This window comes from Rhinoderma darwinii, unplaced genomic scaffold, assembly GCF_050947455.1.
Source record: "Rhinoderma darwinii isolate aRhiDar2 unplaced genomic scaffold, aRhiDar2.hap1 Scaffold_516, whole genome shotgun sequence".
In the NCBI taxonomy this organism is placed as follows: domain Eukaryota; kingdom Metazoa; phylum Chordata; class Amphibia; order Anura; family Rhinodermatidae; genus Rhinoderma; species Rhinoderma darwinii.
The window spans coordinates 93,574-108,686 of NW_027464064.1; the positions used below are offsets into that span (position 1 = coordinate 93,574).

General features: G+C 47.6%; 10 non-coding genes across 10 annotated transcripts; all 10 read right to left on the reverse strand.

Annotated features, from left to right (window-relative positions):
• Positions 1-426: 426 nt before the first annotated feature.
• On the reverse strand, positions 427-617 carry LOC142721122 (U2 spliceosomal RNA). Its single transcript, XR_012873876.1, has one exon. It is a non-coding gene; the product is annotated as a U2 spliceosomal RNA (small nuclear RNA).
• A 1,296-nt stretch (positions 618-1,913) lies between these two features.
• Positions 1,914-2,104, reverse strand: LOC142721123 (U2 spliceosomal RNA). Its single transcript, XR_012873877.1, has one exon. It is a non-coding gene; the product is annotated as a U2 spliceosomal RNA (small nuclear RNA).
• Positions 2,105-3,380: 1,276 nt separating this feature from the next.
• On the reverse strand, positions 3,381-3,571 carry LOC142721124 (U2 spliceosomal RNA). The gene has a single exon (XR_012873878.1). It is a non-coding gene; the product is annotated as a U2 spliceosomal RNA (small nuclear RNA).
• Positions 3,572-4,852: 1,281 nt separating this feature from the next.
• LOC142721125 (U2 spliceosomal RNA) lies at positions 4,853-5,043 on the reverse strand. The gene has a single exon (XR_012873879.1). It is a non-coding gene; the product is annotated as a U2 spliceosomal RNA (small nuclear RNA).
• A 1,280-nt stretch (positions 5,044-6,323) lies between these two features.
• On the reverse strand, positions 6,324-6,514 carry LOC142721126 (U2 spliceosomal RNA). The gene has a single exon (XR_012873880.1). It is a non-coding gene; the product is annotated as a U2 spliceosomal RNA (small nuclear RNA).
• A 1,284-nt stretch (positions 6,515-7,798) lies between these two features.
• Positions 7,799-7,989, reverse strand: LOC142721283 (U2 spliceosomal RNA). The gene has a single exon (XR_012874035.1). It is a non-coding gene; the product is annotated as a U2 spliceosomal RNA (small nuclear RNA).
• A 1,280-nt stretch (positions 7,990-9,269) lies between these two features.
• On the reverse strand, positions 9,270-9,460 carry LOC142721127 (U2 spliceosomal RNA). The gene has a single exon (XR_012873881.1). It is a non-coding gene; the product is annotated as a U2 spliceosomal RNA (small nuclear RNA).
• A 1,284-nt stretch (positions 9,461-10,744) lies between these two features.
• Positions 10,745-10,935, reverse strand: LOC142721295 (U2 spliceosomal RNA). Its single transcript, XR_012874047.1, has one exon. It is a non-coding gene; the product is annotated as a U2 spliceosomal RNA (small nuclear RNA).
• A 1,308-nt stretch (positions 10,936-12,243) lies between these two features.
• LOC142721129 (U2 spliceosomal RNA) lies at positions 12,244-12,434 on the reverse strand. Its single transcript, XR_012873882.1, has one exon. It is a non-coding gene; the product is annotated as a U2 spliceosomal RNA (small nuclear RNA).
• A 1,280-nt stretch (positions 12,435-13,714) lies between these two features.
• Positions 13,715-13,905, reverse strand: LOC142721131 (U2 spliceosomal RNA). Its single transcript, XR_012873884.1, has one exon. It is a non-coding gene; the product is annotated as a U2 spliceosomal RNA (small nuclear RNA).
• Positions 13,906-15,113: the final 1,208 nt, after the last annotated feature.

A 15,113-nucleotide genomic window follows, 5' to 3' on the forward strand; every position in this document is an offset into this window, starting at 1 on the left:
CTGCTTTATTGGCTGTTTGCTGTTCCCCTACTCCACTCCACTATTTGACTGTTGTGCTGCATCAATCAATCAATCAATCAATCAATCAATCAATCAATCAATCAATCAATCAATCAATCAATCAATCAGTGGCTGGCTCAGGTGCAGCTCTTTAACTTACCTAAAAGGGAGGGCGGAGAGAAGACAAGGAAGGTGAATGAGGTGTTCCAATGTGAAATGCCGGAAACACAGAAACACAGACGACACACAACAAGAGGTGGCAATCTATTCATTAATTGCATTTAATCAATGAGCTCATTATCACTCATGCATTGTCCAACAGGTGTTGAAATAATGGGATTAAAAGGGGAGATCCCTTCAGAAAGACAGAAACAATAGCAAAGACAAAAAACACTTTTGGAATCTGCTTTTAGTCAACACATAAGGAAAGGGTGCACCGGTCCTGGAAATACTGCAATACCAGGTCAATGCGTGGAGTGGACAGAGCAAGCTCTATTTCCATCTCCCTGTTCTAAAAATCCATTTAATATATGGTCCCCAGATAGGGGACGTATCAGATATTAAACTGATAAGAACAGATACTACACTTGATCTTAGCCAAAAGGCCGAGAAGCGATAACCCGAACGGGCCGCGCGTTGCCCGAGCCTGCCCGATACTGCTGTTCAGCCCTTGCAGCGATTCAGCCTACTTCTAGGCAATTCCATGGGGCCCTGCAGGCTCACACACTCACAGCTACACGGGAGGTGAATAAAGGCCGGAGAGGAAGCCAGACAGGATTTGCTTCTTTTGCTTGCACCACAATGCAGTGCTGAAAGAGGAGGAATCTACATAAAAACGCCTTCCTGGCAACGCCCAAATGCCCTGCTGCCATGCAGATAAACACTGGCAGCGGCAGCAAGTGCATGCCCACAGCCACCCCTTGTTCCTTCACACCTTGTATCAGCTGTAATCCAGTCCAGTCCAGTGCTGCCTGCTGAGCAGCACTGACCAACACTGCCTGGGCCCAGGCTTTTATCTCTGAGGCCCCATTATGATGTCAGAAAGCTGGCTCTGGAATCCTGAGGGCTCCACTATGACACGTGCAAAGTTCCGTCTGAACTTTATATAAGACGGTGAGGCTCAGTCAGTCACTCAGTGTTGCCTGAGAGGGCAACACTGCAACAGCCGGCCGCCAGGCTGTCTTTTTTTTGCACAGCTAGTTGCCTCCATGAGGCCACAAGAGGGAGACAAGGGACTGCAAAATGGAAAATAGGCATCCACCAACTTTACAGACAACTTCTCCTTGCTCCTACAACCTCCATCCTTGCACAGTTTGTTATTCTTCTAGGTAACATAGTAACAAATCCAAATTGCTGCTCTCTTTGTAGGCAAGCAAGGCTTTGTTGCAACTGCAATTCTTACTTCTTCTTGAAATGTAGGGACGACAGTACATTCCATCACATCCATCTAGTGTACACAGGTAGGTCCATTGTGGCGGGCAGGCGAGCGGGCGGGCTGCTTTATTGGCTGTTTGCTGTTCCCCTACTCCACTCCACTATTTGACTGTTGTGCTGCATCAATCAATCAATCAATCAATCAATCAATCAATCAATCAATCAATCAATCAATCAATCAGTGGCTGGCTCAGGTGCAGCTCTTTAACTTACCTAAAAGGGAGGGCGGAGAGAAGACAAGGAAGGTGAATGAGGTGTTCCAATGTGAAATGCCGGAAACACAGAAACACAGACGACACACAACAAGAGGTGGCAATCTATTCATTAATTGCATTTAATCAATGAGCTCATTATCACTCATGCATTGTCCAACAGGTGTTGAAATAATGGGATTAAAAGGGGAGATCCCTTCAGAAAGACAGAAACAATAGCAAAGACAAAAAACACTTTTGGAATCTGCTTTTAGTCAACACATAAGGAAAGGGTGCACCGGTCCTGGAAATACTGCAATACCAGGTCAATGCGTGGAGTGGACAGAGCAAGCTCTATTTCCATCTCCCTGTTCTAAAAATCCATTTAATATATGGTCCCCAGATAGGGGACGTATCAGATATTAAACTGATAAGAACAGATACTACACTTGATCTTAGCCAAAAGGCCGAGAAGCGATAACCCGAACGGGCCGCGCGTTGCCCGAGCCTGCCCGATACTGCTGTTCAGCCCTTGCAGCGATTCAGCCTACTTCTAGGCAATTCCATGGGGCCCTGCAGGCTCACACACTCACAGCTACACGGGAGGTGAATAAAGGCCGGAGAGGAAGCCAGACAGGATTTGCTTCTTTTGCTTGCACCACAATGCAGTGCTGAAAGAGGAGGAATCTACATAAAAACGCCTTCCTGGCAACACCCAAATGCCCTGCTGCCATGCAGATAAACACTGGCAGCGGCAGCAAGTGCATGCCCACAGCCACCCCTTGTTCCTTCACTCCTTGTATCAGCTGTAATCCAGTCCAGTCCAGTGCTGCCTGCTGAGCAGCACTGACCAACACTGCCTGGGCCCAGGCTTTTATCTCTGAGGCCCCATTATGATGTCAGAAAGCTGGCTCTGGAATCCTGAGGGCTCCACTATGACACGTGCAAAGTTCCGTCTGAACTTTATATAAGACGGTGAGGCTCAGTCAGTCACTCAGTGTTGCCTGAGAGGGCAACACTGCAACAGCCGGCCGCCAGGCTGTCTTTTTTTTGCACAGCTAGTTGCCTCCAGGAGGCCACAAGAGGGAGACAAGGGACTGCAAAATGGAAAATAGGCATCCACCAACTTTACAGACAACTTCTCCTTGCTCCTACAACCTCCATCCTTGCACAGTTTGTTATTCTTCTAGGTAACATAGTAACAAATCCAAATTGCTGCTCTCTTTGTAGGCAAGCAAGGCTTTGTTGCAACTGCAATTCTTACTTCTTCTTGAAATGTAGGGACGACAGTACATTCCATCACATCCATCTAGTGTACACAGGTAGGTCCATTGTGGCGGTTAGGCGAGCGGGCGGGCTGCTTTATTGGCTGTTTGCTGTTCCCCTACTCCACTCCACTATTTGACTGTTGTGCTGCATCAATCAATCAATCAATCAATCAATCAATCAATCAATCAGTGGCTGGCTCAGGTGCAGCTCTTTAACTTACCTAAAAGGGAGGGCGGAGAGAAGACAAGGAAGGTGAATGAGGTGTTCCAATGTGAAATGCCGGAAACACAGAAACACAGACGACACACAACAAGAGGTGGCAATCTATTCATTAATTGCATTTAATCAATGAGCTCATTATCACTCATGCATTGTCCAACAGGTGTTGAAATAATGGGATTAAAAGGGGAGATCCCTTCAGAAAGACAGAAACAATAGCAAAGACAAAAAACACTTTTGGAATCTGCTTTTAGTCAACACATAAGGAAAGGGTGCACCGGTCCTGGAAATACTGCAATACCAGGTCAATGCGTGGAGTGGACAGAGCAAGCTCTATTTCCATCTCCCTGTTCTAAAAATCCATTTAATATATGGTCCCCAGATAGGGGACGTATCAGATATTAAACTGATAAGAACAGATACTACACTTGATCTTAGCCAAAAGGCCGAGAAGCGATAACCCGAACGGGCCGCGCGTTGCCCGAGCCTGCCCGATACTGCTGTTCAGCCCTTGCAGCGATTCAGCCTACTTCTAGGCAATTCCATGGGGCCCTGCAGGCTCACACACTCACAGCTACACGGGAGGTGAATAAAGGCCGGAGAGGAAGCCAGACAGGATTTGCTTCTTTTGCTTGCACCACAATGCAGTGCTGAAAGAGGAGGAATCTACATAAAAACGCCTTCCTGGCAACGCCCAAATGCCCTGCTGCCATGCAGATAAACACTGGCAGCGGCAGCAAGTGCATGCCCACAGCCACCCCTTGTTCCTTCACACCTTGTATCAGCTGTAATCCAGTCCAGTCCAGTGCTGCCTGCTGAGCAGCACTGACCAACACTGCCTGGGCCCAGGCTTTTATCTCTGAGGCCCCATTATGATGTCAGAAAGCTGGCTCTGGAATCCTGAGGGCTCCACTATGACACGTGCAAAGTTCCGTCTGAACTTTATATAAGACGGTGAGGCTCAGTCAGTCACTCAGTGTTGCCTGAGAGGGCAACACTGCAACAGCCGGCCGCCAGGCTGTCTTTTTTTTGCACAGCTAGTTGCCTCCAGGAGGCCACAAGAGGGAGACAAGGGACTGCAAAATGGAAAATAGGCATCCACCAACTTTACAGACAACTTCTCCTTGCTCCTACAACCTCCATCCTTGCACAGTTTGTTATTCTTCTAGGTAACATAGTAACAAATCCAAATTGCTGCTCTCTTTGTAGGCAAGCAAGGCTTTGTTGCAACTGCAATTCTTACTTCTTCTTGAAATGTAGGGACGACAGTACATTCCATCACATCCATCTAGTGTACACAGGTAGGTCCATTGTGGCGGGCAGGCGAGCGGGCGGGCTGCTTTATTGGCTGTTTGCTGTTCCCCTACTCCACTCCACTATTTGACTGTTGTGCTGCATCAATCAATCAATCAATCAATCAATCAATCAATCAATCAATCAAGTGGCTGGCTCAGGTGCAGCTCTTTAACTTACCTAAAAGGGAGGGCGGAGAGAAGACAAGGAAGGTGAATGAGGTGTTCCAATGTGAAATGCCGGAAACACAGAAACACAGACGACACACAACAAGAGGTGGCAATCTATTCATTAATTGCATTTAATCAATGAGCTCATTATCACTCATGCATTGTCCAACAGGTGTTGAAATAATGGGATTAAAAGGGGAGATCCCTTCAGAAAGACAGAAACAATAGCAAAGACAAAAAACACTTTTGGAATCTGCTTTTAGTCAACACATAAGGAAAGGGTGCACCGGTCCTGGAAATACTGCAATACCAGGTCAATGCGTGGAGTGGACAGAGCAAGCTCTATTTCCATCTCCCTGTTCTAAAAATCCATTTAATATATGGTCCCCAGATAGGGGACGTATCAGATATTAAACTGATAAGAACAGATACTACACTTGATCTTAGCCAAAAGGCCGAGAAGCGATAACCCGAACGGGCCGCGCGTTGCCCGAGCCTGCCCGATACTGCTGTTCAGCCCTTGCAGCGATTCAGCCTACTTCTAGGCAATTCCATGGGGCCCTGCAGGCTCACACACTCACAGCTACACGGGAGGTGAATAAAGGCCGGAGAGGAAGCCAGACAGGATTTGCTTCTTTTGCTTGCACCACAATGCAGTGCTGAAAGAGGAGGAATCTACATAAAAACGCCTTCCTGGCAACGCCCAAATGCCCTGCTGCCATGCAGATAAACACTGGCAGCGGCAGCAAGTGCATGCCCACAGCCACCCCTTGTTCCTTCACACCTTGTATCAGCTGTAATCCAGTCCAGTCCAGTGCTGCCTGCTGAGCAGCACTGACCAACACTGCCTGGGCCCAGGCTTTTATCTCTGAGGCCCCATTATGATGTCAGAAAGCTGGCTCTGGAATCCTGAGGGCTCCACTATGACACGTGCAAAGTTCCGTCTGAACTTTATATAAGACGGTGAGGCTCAGTCAGTCACTCAGTGTTGCCTGAGAGGGCAACACTGCAACAGCCGGCCGCCAGGCTGTCTTTTTTTTGCACAGCTAGTTGCCTCCAGGAGGCCACAAGAGGGAGACAAGGGACTGCAAAATGGAAAATAGGCATCCACCAACTTTACAGACAACTTCTCCTTGCTCCTACAACCTCCATCCTTGCACAGTTTGTTATTCTTCTAGGTAACATAGTAACAAATCCAAATTGCTGCTCTCTTTGTAGGCAAGCAAGGCTTTGTTGCAACTGCAATTCTTACTTCTTCTTGAAATGTAGGGACGACAGTACATTCCATCACATCCATCTAGTGTACACAGGTAGGTCCATTGTGGCGGGCAGGCGAGCGGGCGGGCTGCTTTATTGGCTGTTTGCTGTTCCCCTACTCCACTCCACTATTTGACTGTTGTGCTGCATCAATCAATCAATCAATCAATCAATCAATCAATCAATCAATCAGTGGCTGGCTCAGGTGCAGCTCTTTAACTTACCTAAAAGGGAGGGCGGAGAGAAGACAAGGAAGGTGAATGAGGTGTTCCAATGTGAAATGCCGGAAACACAGAAACACAGACGACACACAACAAGAGGTGGCAATCTATTCATTAATTGCATTTAATCAATGAGCTCATTATCACTCATGCATTGTCCAACAGGTGTTGAAATAATGGGATTAAAAGGGGAGATCCCTTCAGAAAGACAGAAACAATAGCAAAGACAAAAAACACTTTTGGAATCTGCTTTTAGTCAACACATAAGGAAAGGGTGCACCGGTCCTGGAAATACTGCAATACCAGGTCAATGCGTGGAGTGGACAGAGCAAGCTCTATTTCCATCTCCCTGTTCTAAAAATCCATTTAATATATGGTCCCCAGATAGGGGACGTATCAGATATTAAACTGATAAGAACAGATACTACACTTGATCTTAGCCAAAAGGCCGAGAAGCGATAACCCGAACGGGCCGCGCGTTGCCCGAGCCTGCCCGATACTGCTGTTCAGCCCTTGCAGCGATTCAGCCTACTTCTAGGCAATTCCATGGGGCCCTGCAGGCTCACACACTCACAGCTACACGGGAGGTGAATAAAGGCCGGAGAGGAAGCCAGACAGGATTTGCTTCTTTTGCTTGCACCACAATGCAGTGCTGAAAGAGGAGGAATCTACATAAAAACGCCTTCCTGGCAACGCCCAAATGCCCTGCTGCCATGCAGATAAACACTGGCAGCGGCAGCAAGTGCATGCCCACAGCCACCCCTTGTTCCTTCACACCTTGTATCAGCTGTAATCCAGTCCAGTCCAGTGCTGCCTGCTGAGCAGCACTGACCAACACTGCCTGGGCCCAGGCTTTTATCTCTGAGGCCCCATTATGATGTCAGAAAGCTGGCTCTGGAATCCTGAGGGCTCCACTATGACACGTGCAAAGTTCCGTCTGAACTTTATATAAGACGGTGAGGCTCAGTCAGTCACTCAGTGTTGCCTGAGAGGGCAACACTGCAACAGCCGGCCGCCAGGCTGTCTTTTTTTTGCACAGCTAGTTGCCTCCAGGAGGCCACAAGAGGGAGACAAGGGACTGCAAAATGGAAAATAGGCATCCACCAACTTTACAGACAACTTCTCCTTGCTCCTACAACCTCCATCCTTGCACAGTTTGTTATTCTTCTAGGTAACATAGTAACAAATCCAAATTGCTGCTCTCTTTGTAGGCAAGCAAGGCTTTGTTGCAACTGCAATTCTTACTTCTTCTTGAAATGTAGGGACGACAGTACATTCCATCACATCCATCTAGTGTACACAGGTAGGTCCATTGTGGCGGGCAGGCGAGCGGGCGGGCTGCTTTATTGGCTGTTTGCTGTTCCCCTACTCCACTCCACTATTTGACTGTTGTGCTGCATCAATCAATCAATCAATCAATCAATCAATCAATCAATCAATCAATCAGTGGCTGGCTCAGGTGCAGCTCTTTAACTTACCTAAAAGGGAGGGCGGAGAGAAGACAAGGAAGGTGAATGAGGTGTTCCAATGTGAAATGCCGGAAACACAGAAACACAGACGACACACAACAAGAGGTGGCAATCTATTCATTAATTGCATTTAATCAATGAGCTCATTATCACTCATGCATTGTCCAACAGGTGTTGAAATAATGGGATTAAAAGGGGAGATCCCTTCAGAAAGACAGAAACAATAGCAAAGACAAAAAACACTTTTGGAATCTGCTTTTAGTCAACACATAAGGAAAGGGTGCACCGGTCCTGGAAATACTGCAATACCAGGTCAATGTGTGGAGTGGACAGAGCAAGCTCTATTTCCATCTCCCTGTTCTAAAAATCCATTTAATATATGGTCCCCAGATAGGGGACGTATCAGATATTAAACTGATAAGAACAGATACTACACTTGATCTTAGCCAAAAGGCCGAGAAGCGATAACCCGAACGGGCCGCGCGTTGCCCGAGCCTGCCCGATACTGCTGTTCAGCCCTTGCAGCGATTCAGCCTACTTCTAGGCAATTCCATGGGGCCCTGCAGGCTCACACACTCACAGCTACACGGGAGGTGAATAAAGGCCGGAGAGGAAGCCAGACAGGATTTGCTTCTTTTGCTTGCACCACAATGCAGTGCTGAAAGAGGAGGAATCTACATAAAAACGCCTTCCTGGCAACGCCCAAATGCCCTGCTGCCATGCAGATAAACACTGGCAGCGGCAGCAAGTGCATGCCCACAGCCACCCCTTGTTCCTTCACACCTTGTATCAGCTGTAATCCAGTCCAGTCCAGTGCTGCCTGCTGAGCAGCACTGACCAACACTGCCTGGGCCTAGGCTTTTATCTCTGAGGCCCCATTATGATGTCAGAAAGCTGGCTCTGGAATCCTGAGGGCTCCACTATGACACGTGCAAAGTTCCGTCTGAACTTTATATAAGACGGTGAGGCTCAGTCAGTCACTCAGTGTTGCCTGAGAGGGCAACACTGCAACAGCCGGCCGCCAGGCTGTCTTTTTTTTGCACAGCTAGTTGCCTCCAGGAGGCCACAAGAGGGAGACAAGGGACTGCAAAATGGAAAATAGGCATCCACCAACTTTACAGACAACTTCTCCTTGCTCCTACAACCTCCATCCTTGCACAGTTTGTTATTCTTCTAGGTAACATAGTAACAAATCCAAATTGCTGCTCTCTTTGTAGGCAAGCAAGGCTTTGTTGCAACTGCAATTCTTACTTCTTCTTGAAATGTAGGGACGACAGTACATTCCATCACATCCATCTAGTGTACACAGGTAGGTCCATTGTGGCGGGCAGGCGAGCGGGCGGGCTGCTTTATTGGCTGTTTGCTGTTCCCCTACTCCACTCCACTATTTGACTGTTGTGCTGCATCAATCAATCAATCAATCAATCAATCAATCAATCAATCAATCAGTGGCTGGCTCAGGTGCAGCTCTTTAACTTACCTAAAAGGGAGGGCGGAGAGAAGACAAGGAAGGTGAATGAGGTGTTCCAATGTGAAATGCCGGAAACACAGAAACACAGACGACACACAACAAGAGGTGGCAATCTATTCATTAATTGCATTTAATCAATGAGCTCATTATCACTCATGCATTGTCCAACAGGTGTTGAAATAATGGGATTAAAAGGGGAGATCCCTTCAGAAAGACAGAAACAATAGCAAAGACAAAAAACACTTTTGGAATCTGCTTTTAGTCAACACATAAGGAAAGGGTGCACCGGTCCTGGAAATACTGCAATACCAGGTCAATGCGTGGAGTGGACAGAGCAAGCTCTATTTCCATCTCCCTGTTCTAAAAATCCATTTAATATATGGTCCCCAGATAGGGGACGTATCAGATATTAAACTGATAAGAACAGATACTACACTTGATCTTAGCCAAAAGGCCGAGAAGCGATAACCCGAACGGGCCGCGCGTTGCCCGAGCCTGCCCGATACTGCTGTTCAGCCCTTGCAGCGATTCAGCCTACTTCTAGGCAATTCCATGGGGCCCTGCAGGCTCACACACTCACAGCTACACGGGAGGTGAATAAAGGCCGGAGAGGAAGCCAGACAGGATTTGCTTCTTTTGCTTGCACCACAATGCAGTGCTGAAAGAGGAGGAATCTACATAAAAACGCCTTCCTGGCAACGCCCAAATGCCCTGCTGCCATGCAGATAAACACTGGCAGCGGCAGCAAGTGCATGCCCACAGCCACCCCTTGTTCCTTCACACCTTGTATCAGCTGTAATCCAGTCCAGTCCAGTGCTGCCTGCTGAGCAGCACTGACCAACACTGCCTGGGCCCAGGCTTTTATCTCTGAGGCCCCATTATGATGTCAGAAAGCTGGCTCTGGAATCCTGAGGGCTCCACTATGACACGTGCAAAGTTCCGTCTGAACTTTATATAAGACGGTGAGGCTCAGTCAGTCACTCAGTGTTGCCTGAGAGGGCAACACTGCAACAGCCGGCCGCCAGGCTGTCTTTTTTTTGCACAGCTAGTTGCCTCCAGGAGGCCACAAGAGGGAGACAAGGGACTGCAAAATGGAAAATAGGCATCCACCAACTTTACAGACAACTTCTCCTTGCTCCTACAACCTCCATCCTTGCACAGTTTGTTATTCTTCTAGGTAACATAGTAACAAATCCAAATTGCTGCTCTCTTTGTAGGCAAGCAAGGCTTTGTTGCAACTGCAATTCTTACTTCTTCTTGAAATGTAGGGACGACAGTACATTCCATCACATCCATCTAGTGTACACAGGTAGGTCCATTGTGGCGGGCAGGCGAGCGGGCGGGCTGCTTTATTGGCTGTTTGCTGTTCCCCTACTCCACTCCACTATTTGACTGTTGTGCTGCATCAATCAATCAATCAATCAATCAATCAATCAATCAATCAATCAATCAGTGGCTGGCTCAGGTGCAGCTCTTTAACTTACCTAAAAGGGAGGGCGGAGAGAAGACAAGGAAGGTGAATGAGGTGTTCCAATGTGAAATGCCGGAAACACAGAAACACAGACGACACACAACAAGAGGTGGCAATCTATTCATTAATTGCATTTAATCAATGAGCTCATTATCACTCATGCATTGTCCAACAGGTGTTGAAATAATGGGATTAAAAGGGGAGATCCCTTCAGAAAGACAGAAACAATAGCAAAGACAAAAAACACTTTTGGAATCTGCTTTTAGTCAACACATAAGGAAAGGGTGCACCGGTCCTGGAAATACTGCAATACCAGGTCAATGCGTGGAGTGGACAGAGCAAGCTCTATTTCCATCTCCCTGTTCTAAAAATCCATTTAATATATGGTCCCCAGATAGGGGACGTATCAGATATTAAACTGATAAGAACAGATACTACACTTGATCTTAGGCAAAAGGCCGAGAAGCGATAACCCGAACGGGCCGCGCGTTGCCCGAGCCTGCCCGATACTGCTGTTCAGCCCTTGCATCGATTCAGCCTACTTCTAGGCAATTCCATGGGGCCCTGCAGGCTCACACACTCACAGCTACACGGGAGGTGAATAAAGGCCGGAGAGGAAGCCAGACAGGATTTGCTTCTTTTGCTTGCACCACAATGCAGTGCTGAAAGAGGAGGAATCTACATAAAAACGCCTTCCTGGCAACGCCCAAATGCCCTGCTGCCATGCAGATAAACACTGGCAGCGGCAGCAAGTGCATGCCCACAGCCACCCCTTGTTCCTTCACACCTTGTATCAGCTGTAATCCAGTCCAGTCCAGTGCTGCCTGCTGAGCAGCACTGACCAACACTGCCTGGGCCCAGGCTTTTATCTCTGAGGCCCCATTATGATGTCAGAAAGCTGGCTCTGGAATCCTGAGGGCTCCACTATGACACGTGCAAAGTTCCGTCTGAACTTTATATAAGACGGTGAGGCTCAGTCAGTCACTCAGTGTTGCCTGAGAGGGCAACACTGCAACAGCCGGCCGCCAGGCTGTCTTTTTTTTGCACAGCTAGTTGCCTCCAGGAGGCCACAAGAGGGAGACAAGGGACTGCAAAATGGAAAATAGGCATCCACCAACTTTACAGACAACTTCTCCTTGCTCCTACAACCTCCATCCTTGCACAGTTTGTTATTCTTCTAGGTAACATAGTAACAAATCCAAATTGCTGCTCTCTTTGTAGGCAAGCAAGGCTTTGTTGCAACTGCAATTCTTACTTCTTCTTGAAATGTAGGGACGACAGTACATTCCATCACATCCATCTAGTGTACACAGGTAGGTCCATTGTGGCGGGCAGGCGAGCGGGCGGGCTGCTTTATTGGCTGTTTGCTGTTCCCCTACTCCACTCCACTATTTGACTGTTGTGCTGCATCAATCAATCAATCAATCAATCAATCAATCAATCAATCAATCAATCAATCAATCAATCAATCAATCAATCAGTGGCTGGCTCAGGTGCAGCTCTTTAACTTACCTAAAAGGGAGGGCGGAGAGAAGACAAGGAAGGTGAATGAGGTGTTCCAATGTGAAATGCCGGAAACACAGAAACACAGACGACACACAACAAGAGGTGGCAATCTATTCATTAATTGCATTTAATCAATGAGCTCATTATCACTCATGCATTGTCCAACAGGTGTTGAAATAATGGGATTAAAAGGGGAGATCCCTTCAGAAAGACAGAAACAATAGCAAAGACAAAAAACACTTTTGGAATCTGCTTTTAGTCAACACATAAGGAAAGGGTGCACCGGTCCTGGAAATACTGCAATACCAGGTCAATGCGTGGAGTGGACAGAGCAAGCTCTATTTCCATCTCCCTGTTCTAAAAATCCATTTAATATATGGTCCCCAGATAGGGGACGTATCAGATATTAAACTGATAAGAACAGATACTACACTTGATCTTAGCCAAAAGGCCGAGAAGCGATAACCCGAACGGGCCGCGCGTTGCCCGAGCCTGCCCGATACTGCTGTTCAGCCCTTGCAGCGATTCAGCCTACTTCTAGGCAATTCCATGGGGCCCTGCAGGCTCACACACTCACAGCTACACGGGAGGTGAATAAAGGCCGGAGAGGAAGCCAGACAGGATTTGCTTCTTTTGCTTGCACCACAATGCAGTGCTGAAAGAGGAGGAATCTACATAAAAACGCCTTCCTGGCAACGCCCAAATGCCCTGCTGCCATGCAGATAAACACTGGCAGCGGCAGCAAGTGCATGCCCACAGCCACCCCTTGTTCCTTCACACCTTGTATCAGCTGTAATCCAGTCCAGTCCAGTGCTGCCTGCTGAGCAGCACTGACCAACACTGCCTGGGCCCAGGCTTTTATCTCTGAGGCCCCATTATGATGTCAGAAAGCTGGCTCTGGAATCCTGAGGGCTCCACTATGACACGTGCAAAGTTCCGTCTGAACTTTATATAAGACGGTGAGGCTCAGTCAGTCACTCAGTGTTGCCTGAGAGGGCAACACTGCAACAGCCGGCCGCCAGGCTGTCTTTTTTTTGCACAGCTAGTTGCCTCCAGGAGGCCACAAGAGGGAGACAAGGGACTGCAAAATGGAAAATAGGCATCCACCAACTTTACAGACAACTTCTCCTTGCTCCTACAACCTCCATCCTTGCACAGTTTGTTATTCTTCTAGGTAACATAGTAACAAATCCAAATTGCTGCTCTCTTTGTAGGCAAGCAAGGCTTTGTTGCAACTGCAATTCTTACTTCTTCTTGAAATGTAGGGACGACAGTACATTCCATCACATCCATCTAGTGTACACAGGTAGGTCCATTGTGGCGGGCAGGCGAGCGGGCGGGCTGCTTTATTGGCTGTTTGCTGTTCCCCTACTCCACTCCACTATTTGACTGTTGTGCTGCATCAATCAATCAATCAATCAATCAATCAATCAATCAATCAATCAGTGGCTGGCTCAGGTGCAGCTCTTTAACTTACCTAAAAGGGAGGGCGGAGAGAAGACAAGGAAGGTGAATGAGGTGTTCCAATGTGAAATGCCGGAAACACAGAAACACAGACGACACACAACAAGAGGTGGCAATCTATTCATTAATTGCATTTAATCAATGAGCTCATTATCACTCATGCATTGTCCAACAGGTGTTGAAATAATGGGATTAAAAGGGGAGATCCCTTCAGAAAGACAGAAACAATAGCAAAGACAAAAAACACTTTTGGAATCTGCTTTTAGTCAACACATAAGGAAAGGGTGCACCGGTCCTGGAAATACTGCAATACCAGGTCAATGCGTGGAGTGGACAGAGCAAGCTCTATTTCCATCTCCCTGTTCTAAAAATCCATTTAATATATGGTCCCCAGATAGGGGACGTATCAGATATTAAACTGATAAGAACAGATACTACACTTGATCTTAGCCAAAAGGCCGAGAAGCGATAACCCGAACGGGCCGCGCGTTGCCCGAGCCTGCCCGATACTGCTGTTCAGCCCTTGCAGCGATTCAGCCTACTTCTAGGCAATTCCATGGGGCCCTGCAGGCTCACACACTCACAGCTACACGGGAGGTGAATAAAGGCCGGAGAGGAAGCCAGACAGGATTTGCTTCTTTTGCTTGCACCACAATGCAGTGCTGAAAGAGGAGGAATCTACATAAAAACGCCTTCCTGGCAACGCCCAAATGCCCTGCTGCCATGCAGATAAACACTGGCAGCGGCAGCAAGTGCATGCCCACAGCCACCCCTTGTTCCTTCACACCTTGTATCAGCTGTAATCCAGTCCAGTCCAGTGCTGCCTGCTGAGCAGCACTGACCAACACTGCCTGGGCCCAGGCTTTTATCTCTGAGGCCCCATTATGATGTCAGAAAGCTGGCTCTGGAATCCTGAGGGCTCCACTATGACACGTGCAAAGTTCCGTCTGAACTTTATATAAGACGGTGAGGCTCAGTCAGTCACTCAGTGTTGCCTGATAGGGCAACACTGCAACAGCCGGCCGCCAGGCTGTCTTTTTTTTGCACAGCTAGTTGCCTCCAGGAGGCCACAAGAGGGAGACAAGGGACTGCAAAATGGAAAATAGGCATCCACCAACTTTACAGACAACTTCTCCTTGCTCCTACAACCTCCATCCTTGCACAGTTTGTTATTCTTCTAGGTAACATAGTAACAAATCCAAATTGCTGCTCTCTTTGTAGGCAAGCAAGGCTTTGTTGCAACTGCAATTCTTACTTCTTCTTGAAATGTAGGGACGACAGTACATTCCATCACATCCATCTAGTGTACACAGGTAGGTCCATTGTGGCGGGCAGGCGAGCGGGCGGGCTGCTTTATTGGCTGTTTGCTGTTCCCCTACTCCACTCCACTATTTGACTGTTGTGCTGCATCAATCAATCATCAATCAATCAATCAATCAATCAATCAATCAATCAATCAATCAGTGGCTGGCTCAGGTGCAGCTCTTTAACTTACCTAAAAGGGAGGGCGGAGAGAAGACAAGGAAGGTGAATGAGGTGTTCCAATGTGAAATGCCGGAAACACAGAAACACAGACGACACACAACAAGAGGTGGCAATCTATTCATTAATTGCATTTAATCAATGAGCTCATTATCACTCATGCATTGTCCAACAGGTGTTGAAATAATGGGATTAA